Source organism: Propithecus coquereli, unplaced genomic scaffold (assembly GCF_000956105.1).
Source record: "Propithecus coquereli isolate 6110/MARCELLA unplaced genomic scaffold, Pcoq_1.0 Scaffold673, whole genome shotgun sequence".
NCBI lineage: Eukaryota > Metazoa > Chordata > Mammalia > Primates > Indriidae > Propithecus > Propithecus coquereli.
Genome location: NW_012152763.1, coordinates 142128 through 152564, shown reverse-complemented (window position 1 = coordinate 152564; position 10437 = coordinate 142128).

The following is a 10437-nucleotide window of genomic DNA, read 5'->3' as shown; positions in this document are numbered from 1 at the left end:
CAGGCTCTGCTGCTCTGCTTGATTGGACCTGGGTCCTCGTGAAATGGGGCCGTCTGGCCTTCCAGGGTCTGCTCCTGCCTCAGGGACCCTCTTTCCCCTCTCACTCATGGACATTGGGCCTTGTCCCCACCCAGCCACCTGGGGACACCAGGCCTTATCGGCTCGGGGAGGGAGGAGCCAGGACCTGCTCAGCCTGCCCAGCCTCGTTCCGTGTGTGGGATCTCTTGGCTTCCACCGGATCCTCGTGGTCCCCGAGGGCCCTCCACGGGCTCCCCTGGGCAATCTGCCTCCCTCCCTTGGTTGCAAATGCCACCTGGGTCTATGGCATCTTCCTGGCCAGACCCCACTTCTGTGTCCCAGGGGCAGCTGGTGCTTCCTGTAAACTCTCAGCTGAGGGCGCTGGCAGCCGAGCCTGCTGTCTGTGTTCTTTGAGTGCAGGGACTGCTTGGTGACCTCTCTTTCCCCACACAGGAGTGCTCAGCAGTGTTTGATGAGTAAGTCACTAAATACGCTTTGGTCTTCTAACTTTCTGGGTAAGTCGGAAGGAAACATTCTGGGAATAAACACCATGCTTATCCTTCTAAGTGGTAACTACTGTTAAGGTGAGAAAGCGTCTCCTTTCTGGGTGAGACTGGCCTGCAGTGTTGTTAGGATCCCTGCCAGCACGGGCTGGGACGTGTTAGGAGTGACCGACAGGTGTTCTGGCTCCAGGGGCTGCTGCTGGCAGGTCCACCCGGCCTCCCTCCTCCCCAGACGGATGAAAATCACAGTAAAGGAGTTAATGATGAGAACAGGAGGGACCTTGGGTGACGTGAGATTTTCACCGGTTTCTGGGCTGGACAAGAGGAGGAGGGGTGGGGTGCAGGGAGCCTGCTAGGAGGGGAGGGCAGTGGCCGGGCAGGACATGGCGCAGCCGTGCAGATGGCAGCTGGGGGAAGCAGGCTAGAAAGGGGGTCGCCAGAGGCCTGCACGTTCTGGTGGAGCCTCTCCCTGTCCCACACACAACAGCCGGCAGTGAGCTGCTCACCCAAGGCAACGGGGTTCTCCTGGGCAGCCCTCGGGGTTGGGGCCGGCCATGGACAGCTGCAGCTTCTGCCTCTCAGCGTCACACTGTGGCCCGAGAGCCAGACCTCTCTTCGTTTTGGCTCATGGGGTCTGGCTGTGCCCTCCCTGGCCCTGGGCACTTGAGTAACGTCCACTCAAGACATCCGAGCAGCTAGTCCTGGCCGTGGGGCCTGCTTCCTGGCACTCTCTGGGACTTCCAGGAGAGGCCACTGTCCTCCCTGCGACTCAAGTGTGAGGCCCAGGAGCTTCCCACGGAGGCTGGGACAGAGGCTGCGTGGATGGGGACAGGGCTGAGAGAAGAGGTGGCCCCGGTGCTGCTGTCTGGTCTCCGGGATCCAGACGTCCGGACGTTTTGGTCAGTGAGGGAAACCCCCTTCTCATCGAGGCCAGTTAGACTTGTGCTTCCTGTCACCTGCAGTCGGAAGTCCCCCAGCCCCCCTGGTTCTGAGGCCAACACACAGTCTTCCCACACCTTCATTTTAAAGTGTGAACGACAAGCAAAGCTTGTCAGACGTTCCGGAAGGGCTGCAACACAAAAGAGAAAGATCAAGGTAAAGAAAGAGGAAAAATAAAAAAGAATCAAGAAGTTTGAATGAATCAGAGGAAAACTTAAGAAACAAAATTAAAAAACACTCCAATGCATACACTCGCAGAGACTGGGGGAGATAATATATTTATAAAATAAGAACAAGATGCTGTGATGAATAAAAAATACTAAAAAGAGATAAAAAACAATTGCAAAACCCCACAAAAAACCACGAGGATTGAATTGTCAAGTTAAGGAAATTTCTGTGGCAGAAGACAGCAAATGGGAGAGAAAAGGCGGAGACCCCGGGGGCCGTTTTGGGCTGACATCTGAGTTTTCCAAGGGTGAGGACAGAGACAAAGGAGCATCCGTATACAAGGCGGGGAAGGGCAGGAGGCTTCTCCAGCTGCCTCACGGTTCCGAAGCCTGTCCTAGGATGTGCTCGGGTGTCTTAGGGGGATGAGGGAAGCACAGGAAACACTTAGGCTATTTTATGTTTCAATAAAATGGTAGCAAAATGAATTCAGTGCTGCGCCAGAAAGTCTGGTTCAGGGTGGTTTTGTATCACAAAGTATGGCGATGTACTTTGCCGATTAGTGGATCAAGGAGGAAAATATGATTTTCTCAAAAAAAGAAGACAAAGTATTGATTTTAATCAACATTCATTTGTGGGGAAAAATGCCAAGAAAACTAGTCATAGAAGTGATTTTTTAAATTTACCTGGTAAAAGCTAACCTCAGCAGAAATACTTAGTGGAGGGCCTTTAAATGTATTTTTTTAAAAGTATGGACAAGAAAAGATTGCCTACTTTTACCACTTCTGTTTAACACAGGATGGGCAGAGCTGCCAACGGAGAGAAGTCACCGTGGAACAGGAGGTGGACCCCGTGGTTGCAGCTCTGACCCTGCTCCGACCCACAAAGGCTGCCTGCCCCCTGCCGCTGCCGCTGGGGAGGTCACAGGACGCGGGCGGAGCTGATGCCGCCACAGCAGCGTCAGCCTGCTGTTCCTGGGAGGGCTTTGTCCCCATGAAGAAAAGGGGTGATACAGAACCTCTCTGCTCTTTTCCTTTTTCCTTGTTCCCTGCCTGGATTGGGACGTGGTGCCCCGGTGGCCACTGCAGGGCACTGAGTCAGCAGCTGAGCGGGTCCCTGGCACACAGCTGGCAGCCCGGTCACCCTGTATTGCTGAGTGCTGGGCCTTGTCCCTGTTTGAGCAGTTGCTGCCTGGATGTTTCATGACTTGCAGCCAGATGTGTGTCTCAGACTGATGAAAGATGGTGGGATTTCTCTATTAGAACAAGAAATAGCAAGAAAATATAAAATAAAATGCCGTTCACAGGAGCAGCCAGCACCACAATTAACCTTCCACAGTGCAAAAGGCCCCTGCGGAGAACATGAGCAGTTACTGAAGACACAGAGGAGATCTGCACGGGTGGAGGGAACAAGGACAGGGCAGCTTGATACTGTGAAGGCGACAGTTCTCCATAAATTGATCCATAAATGTAATGAAATTACAATAAAAAAACTCATCCTAATTTTTAAAAGAATCTGTTATGGGCTGAATTTCGCCCCCATGCATATGTTGAAGCCCTACCCCCCAGGACCTCAGAATATGACTGCACTTGGAGGTAGGGCCGTTATTGAAGGGTAATTAAAGATAAATGAGGTCACCAATGTGGGTGCTGATCCAATCTGACAATTGTCCTTTACAAGAGGAGATTAGGGCCCAGACGCCCACAGAGGGACGACCACGTGGAGATACAGGGAAGAAGCATCTACAAGCCAAGGGGAGGGGCCCCAGGAGGAACCACCTGCCGAGTTATGAGGACATAAATGTCTGAGCCATGATCTATGGTACTTTGTTATGTTATTAGCAAACTAATACAGAACCCAGGAGTTTCTAAAGTCTATATGGAAAAACAAAAGCCTAAAATAACTAAAATATTTGAAAAGAAGGTCAAAGAGGGACTCAGCATGCTAGATATTAAGACATTGCAGAAAGCCATGGTAGTAACACAAGCCAGTCTTGGCAAGGAATAGACAGAGAACAGTCCAAGACAACGAGGACGCCATTAACATGGCACGTGCGAACTGGTCCATGTCCACAGGCTAAATCAAGATCAAGAATTTTGGTAGAGAATGGGAAACTAAACAAACAACAAAATGGAAATTCTAGAACTAAAAAATACATTTTACAACACAGAAGATTAGACATGGCTAGAGAGAGAATTAGTAATGTGGAAGATCAGAAGAAAATATCCAGAAAAAGAGCACAGAGTAGGATGCTGGAGGCAGAGAGGACACTACAGAAAGGTCTGACGTGCGGTGTAATTGTGGAGCCAAAGGAAGCGGGGAGAAATAATGAGGCAGATGTAATATTTAAAGAAATAATGGCCAATAATTTCCAAAAACTGATAAGAGAAATTAAGTCACGAGTTCTAGAAGCGTTACGAACTCAAAGTGTGATAAATACAAAGAGAAGCATACCCAGGCAAGACAGCTGGAAACAAGCACAAGACGATGTTAAAGATTCCAGAGGCGGGGGATACCCAAATTACCCACAAAAGAGTAAAAATAAGACAGACAGCTGTTTCTCAACAGAAAGGAAGGAGCTGGCAGAACAGAAATGTGGTTTGCCAAGTCTCTGTTCCAGCATCATAGAGCTGACTGTGGAAAGACTGTTAGAGGCTAAGAGGCAATAGATTAATAATTGGCACAGATAAAAATATATATCATGCAAATACTAACTAATACGAAGCTGATGCAGCTATATTAATGCCAAAGTAGGCTTTAAGACCTAATGGTTAAGGAAAAAATCATGACTAGAGACAAAGAGTAATGCTTCTTAATGACAAAAGGTTAAGTTTACCAAGATGGTAAAACAATGCTAAATTTGTATGCACTTAATCACATAACCTCAAAATATATAAAACAAAAATAGTAAGAAAGGAGATTTATAGCACAAATCACTGACATAAATTTAAAACTCTCACACACAGCATGATGCATCTCTTTAATATGTTTATCTCCAAGGACACGTGCTGAGGACACCGTGGGGTGGGCTGTGATGGAGGAAGCGGGTTGGAGTGGGGAGGCCATGAACCCCAGTGAGAGACGTCGCGCGACGAGGATGACAGCCCATAGGAGGGAAGTGCTTGATTCACTCGATTTCTGCTCTCAAGCACCAGAAAAGAAAGAAAAGGCAGAAAGGCCGGGCGCGGTGGCTCACGCCTGTAATCCTAGCTCTCTGGGAGGCCGGGGTGGGCGGATTGTTTGAGCTCAGGAGTTCGAAACCAGCCTGAGCAAGAGCGAGACCCCGTCTCTACTAAAAATAGAAAGAAATTAATTGGACAACTAAAAATATATAGAAAATATTTGCTGGGCATGGTGGCGCATGCCTGTAGTCCCAGCTACTCGGGAGGCTGAGGCAGGAGGATCGCTTGAGCCCAGGAGTTTGAGGTTGCTGTGAGCTAGGCTAACACCACAGCACTTACTCTAGCCAGGGCCTCTGTCTCAAAAAAAAAAAAAAAAAAGAACGAAAGCCTCACAGCAGTAGACTTGCCTCCCCTTCCATTCTCTGTCTGTTGTCATACATTTACTTCAATACACCCTGTAAACCACACATTGCAGTTGTTTTTTACTTTTGCTTTAAACATTCAATTTTTTTTTTTTTTTTGAGACTGGGTCTCACTCTGTCAGCCAGGCTGAATGCAGTGATGTGATCACAGCTCACTACAACCTCTGACTCCTGGGCCCAAGTGATCCTCCTGCCTCAGCCTCTCCAGTAGCTGGGACTACAGGTGCCACCACACCTGGCTGCTTTTTCTATTTTTTGTAGAGACAGGGTCTTGCTATATTGCCCAGGCTGGTCTTGAACTCCTGGCTTCAAATGATCCTCCCGCCTCAGCCTCCCAAAGTGCTGGGATTATAGGTGTGAGCCACTGTGCCTGGACTAATTCAGTTATTTTTTAATGGCAATAAGAAATGAGAAAAAAACTTTCATGTTTTTCTGGTGGGTACTTTTTTGTTTGACCCAGTTTCCATCTGGTTTTATTTTCCTTCAGCCTGAACTTCTTGTACTGTAGATCTCTGGCGGTGATCTCGCTCAGATTCTGCCTGTCTGAAAACATCTTCACTCGCTTTATTTATTTTTGAAAACACAACAGTAACTTACATTCTCTCGAAGTTTCTGTGGTCCATAGTTTCGCAGTGTCCTGGCTTGGGCTCAGTCATAGCTGATGCTGCAGTCAGCGGGTGGCTGACGCTGGGGTCCCTGTGCCTCTTCACTCGGGCGTCTGAGGCCGGGCTGTGCTGCTCGGAGCCTGGCCCTGCGGTCTCCCCACCGCTCCCCGCCCTGGGAGTCTCCGGGAAGCTCAGCAGCTGAGGGAGTGTGTGTTTTAAGGGCATCGTCTTGAGTCTGAAGGGCCATTTTGCCACACCTGGGATCTGGGCGGCATCCCCAGCACTTAGCAACGCCACTGTGTCCTTGCACCGTGGCAGGACGTCTCCACCACTCTGTTTCCCATGTGCCACGTGTCTTCAGCAGGGTGGTCATGATGGACCTCGCCGTGGTCTCCTCGTGCTGATTCTCCTTGAAGTTCGTGGGGCCTGAGGGTCTGCAGTTTTCATCAAATTTGGTGAAATTTCAGTCACTATTTCTCAATTTTTTTTCCAGCTCCTTTCTCTTTCTCTCTTTTTTTCTGGGACTTTGGTTATACATATTTTAACTGCTCGATGTTGCCCCATGTGGCCTGAGACTGGGTTTATATCTTAAGTCTTTAAAAAAAAGCCTCTGGGGCCCGGCACGGTGGCTCACGCCTGTAATCCTAGCTCTCTGGGAGGCCGAGGTGGGCGGATTGTTTGAGCTCAGGAGTTCGAGACCAGCCTGAGCAAGAGCGAGACCCCGCCTCTACTAAAATTAGAAAGAAATTAATCGGCCAACTAAAAAAAAAATATATACAAAAAATTAGCCGGGCATGGTGGCGCATGCCTGTAGTCCCAGCTACTCGGGAGGCTGAGGCAGGAGGATCGCTTGAGCCCAGGAGTTTGAGGTTGCTGTGAGCTAGGCTGATGCCACGGCACTCACTCTAGCCCGGGCAAAAAGAGTGAGACTCTGTCTCAAAAATAAAAAAAAAAGGCCTCTGGCATAGTTTGAATAGCTTCCATTGTCCTCTCGTGACTGGTCACGAGAATAAACGGATCCTCAGGGCCCCACCGTGCACCATCGGATTTGATTCCTGGGGCTGCCAGGAGACACCGTTGTCCACATCTTGTGGAGAAAGGGGGGTTCCGAGAGGGGTGGCCTGCCGAGGACGGGGTGCTGGCCGAGCCTGGTGCCGCCTTCTCGGGATGGGCCCTTTGGCCTCATTGCCACAAAGCGGTTAAGTCAGTGGAAAATTGTGGATTTAAACCACCCTTCATCTATCATAAGAGAATTATAAAAAATATGGAAAAAAGCCAGGCGTGGTGGCGCACACCTGTAGTCCCAGCTACTTGGGAGGCTGAGGAGGGAGGATCACCTGAGCCCAGGAGTTGGAGGCTGCAGCGAGCAAAAGAAATATGGATAAGGCTTTTGGTCAACACATGTGTGTAAGACCATGAATTACAATGGAGAGAATCAGAATGTCTGACTGTCCAGTGTGGGGCAAGTGGAGACACCCCAGGCCCCTCTGGAAGCACAGGTCGGGGAGTAACTGCAGTGAGCTTGCAAGAGGTAGGAAATGCTTGGTGTGTGATAAGTAAGAAAAAGAGTTCGGAAATATGACCCCTAAGAGTGGACGTGGGAAAAATAAACCCAAGGAATGGGGAGGAGTGGCATATCAAATCTTTACACGTGAGCATGCTTTGAAAAACTGTTGTTCTTTTTTTTCCTGTTTTAGAGACAGGGTCTCACTCTGTTGTCCAGGCTGAAGTACAGTGACACGATCACAGCTCACTGCAGCCTTGAACGTCTGGGCTCAAGCAGTCTTCCCGCCCCAACCTCCTGAATAGCTGGGACCACAGGTGCACACCGCCATGCCTGGCTAATTTCTCTTATTTTTTGTAAAGACAGGTTCTTGCTGTGTTGCCCAGGGAGGTCTTGAACTCTGGCCTCAAGCAATCCTCCCACCTCGGCCTTCCAGAGTGCTGGGACTACAGGCCACTGCGCCTGCCCTGTTCTACTTCTGTATCTTTGAAATCCCTGTAAGGTCATTATACTGGGAAAAACAGTCTATTTAGCAAAACAGAAAGCGACGCTCTGTGTTTTCCCAGACATGTGGCAGCCCCTGCAATGAGCACTAATTGAGTCCTTGTTCCTGCTCTGCTTGGGCCTTGGGGGAGTCCTTGCACCAACTTTTAATGAGCTCCCAATTAGAGGCAACAGGTACCTGTGCTGTGGTGGCCCTGAAGCGGCTCTGGAGTCCCCAGGGCAGGGTGACACTCAGGGGCCCGAGTGTGGCTGGCCAGGGTCCATGTACCTCGGAACTGCGGCCAGGCACCCTTTCCCCGGGGGCCTCGTCAGAACTGCTTTGCCAACGCTGCCCTGAAGTGCTGGGGGGACATGGGCTGAGGGCAGGGGGCACACTCCACCGCCTCCCAGGGCCCCCACCCCACCAGCCGGGTCCCTGCCACCAAGGCCCAGACCCCATGTGACTAACTGCACACAGCCCCACCCGTGGGTGGGAGCCAGCGCTGGCTCTAGTCACCCCCCAGTGAGCCCACAGGTGTGGCCCTCAGGTCCCCGCAAGGCCAGTGCTCGGGGAGCTCAGAGAGCCTGGCCTCCCAAAGCCACACAGCTGACGACAGCGGCACCTCCCTGGGTCACAGCTTCCGCCTGTCCCCACTGGCGGGGGGTCCCCACCTACAGTGAGTGGCCTGGGTTGAGGACCAGGCAGGAGCAGCTGTTTCTGGAAGGCTTTGGGGAGATCAAGATTGTGGGCAGCCTCTAGTTTGCCTCTCACCCTGCCTGGGCAGTGCGGGGGAAACTGAGGCACAGAACATCTGCCGACAGCACCCAGGATGCAGTGTGCAGCCTGGTCATGCCCTGGGGTGCCTGGGCCCTGCTGCTCCCCCACAGGCATGTGGGCACCGGTGCAGGGCGTGGCCTCAGGAGACAGGCTGGCATGGTGAGAAGTCAGGCACAGCCCAAGGGCAGGAGGCCCCACTCGGGCTGGCTGGGGGCCACCCCGGAACCACCCTCAGGGCCCTTCCCAGCCCCCAGGGTCAGGCTCTTGCCAAGTGGGTAATTGGCAAGAAGGTCCTTGCAGGCCTGAGCTCAGGGGAGGTCGGGGTGGAGGGCAGAAGTAACCCCACTTGGGGAGGGCCTCCTGCTGGGCACGGTGCTCACCCGCGCTCTCCCCCTGGGTGGGCGTGGAGGATGGGGGAGCAGCAGCTGCCCAGGTGGGGTCCCCCTGCTGCCACCTTGATCAGATGCATTTGCTGCCTGCGCTGGGAGCCTGAGCGCCAGTGGCCCCAGGTCTGGGCTCCTGGCCAGCGCATCAGCAGATGGCCTTTGCCACCTGATGAAGATGTTGGCGTCTGCGAAGGCCACTGCCCTGGAAGACAGTGGGAGTGGCGTTGCTGGCAGGTGCTGCGTGGCCACAGTGCGAGGCAAGGTGGGCGGCCAGTGGAGTGGAGCAGCAGAAGTGCTGACGATTCCTTCCCATGTGACAGGGCCAGGGCAGCCTCCCTCCCCACCCTGGGGTCTGCGCCAGGTGGGGCCGGCGCTGGCCTCTCTGAGTGACCAGAGCCAGTGTCACGGGGGCACAGCCATCTTGTGGGCCCGCCGCCCAGGCTGTCCACTGAGGGACTGTGCTTAGGCCCAGTGCTGGCGCGGTCAGGGTGCCTTCCTGGGCCACTGCCTCTGGCCACTGCCGTGGACCAGCCAAAGCGGCAGGAGTGTTTTGGGTGTCCCCATAGTGTCCAGAGCAGCCTGTGACCCCACGCCTGTTCTTCTTGGCTGGTCTCCAGAGGAGGTGGGCAGCAGGAGGCAAGCAGCTCAACCAGTGGGAGACCCTCGTCCGCAAGTCAGGAGGCAGCCAGCAGGGGCAGCGGCTTGCTGCACCCCAGCCTGGGGTGGGTCCCTGCCGGAGGGTCCTCGGGTCCTTCTGAGCTGATTTTCCTGGCCTTGAGGCTGCTAAGGGGGTGACAGGGGAGATGTGGGATTGGATGGCCAAGGCCCAGATGGAGCGGCGTTGCTGGGGTTTCTTTTCTCTCTGCTCTGCCTCTGCAGTGGTTGTTGGCAATGGCTGCAGCGTCTTTCTAAATGCCAGGCTTGCCCGAGTCAGGGCGGAGGAAAAGTGGCACTGGGCCCCCCGGGTCAGGACCCTACATTGCAGGGCAGAGCAGCTTCCACTGGGACGGAGGAAGACTCCAGTGGCGCAGGGGTGCGGGCTGGTTAGAGCCTGTGGCTCCTGAGCCCCAGGCCCACGTCAGCCCCTGTGGGGGTCGGCCCCACCCGGGTGTTCAGGAGGCAGCCAGGCCTGTCCTTGGCACAGGACCCCAACACTCGGGGCCCCTGGAGACGGCGTCATGGGGTGTGCTGCTGAAAAGAGTGCCCCTTCCAGGGTGCTGCCCACTTGGCCCGGCCCTTGGGACCTGGAGGGGCGCCGTTGGGGCCCCTGCTAGCTTCAGGCACTCCTCTGGGGTTTTGCTTTTGCCCGAAGGTATGCGTGCAGACTGCCTGCTCACGGGGGCAGGGGCGGGACAGCAGCGGGTGTCTTGTGCAGCAGGTGTGAGTTGGAGCATCGATTAAGGACAGCTGCACTGACCCCTCTGTGGGTCTTGGGAGGGGACCAGCCAAGAGACTTATGGGTGGGAGACGCTGCTGGTTCTCCACCAGGAACAGGGTGAGTGCTCCAGACCA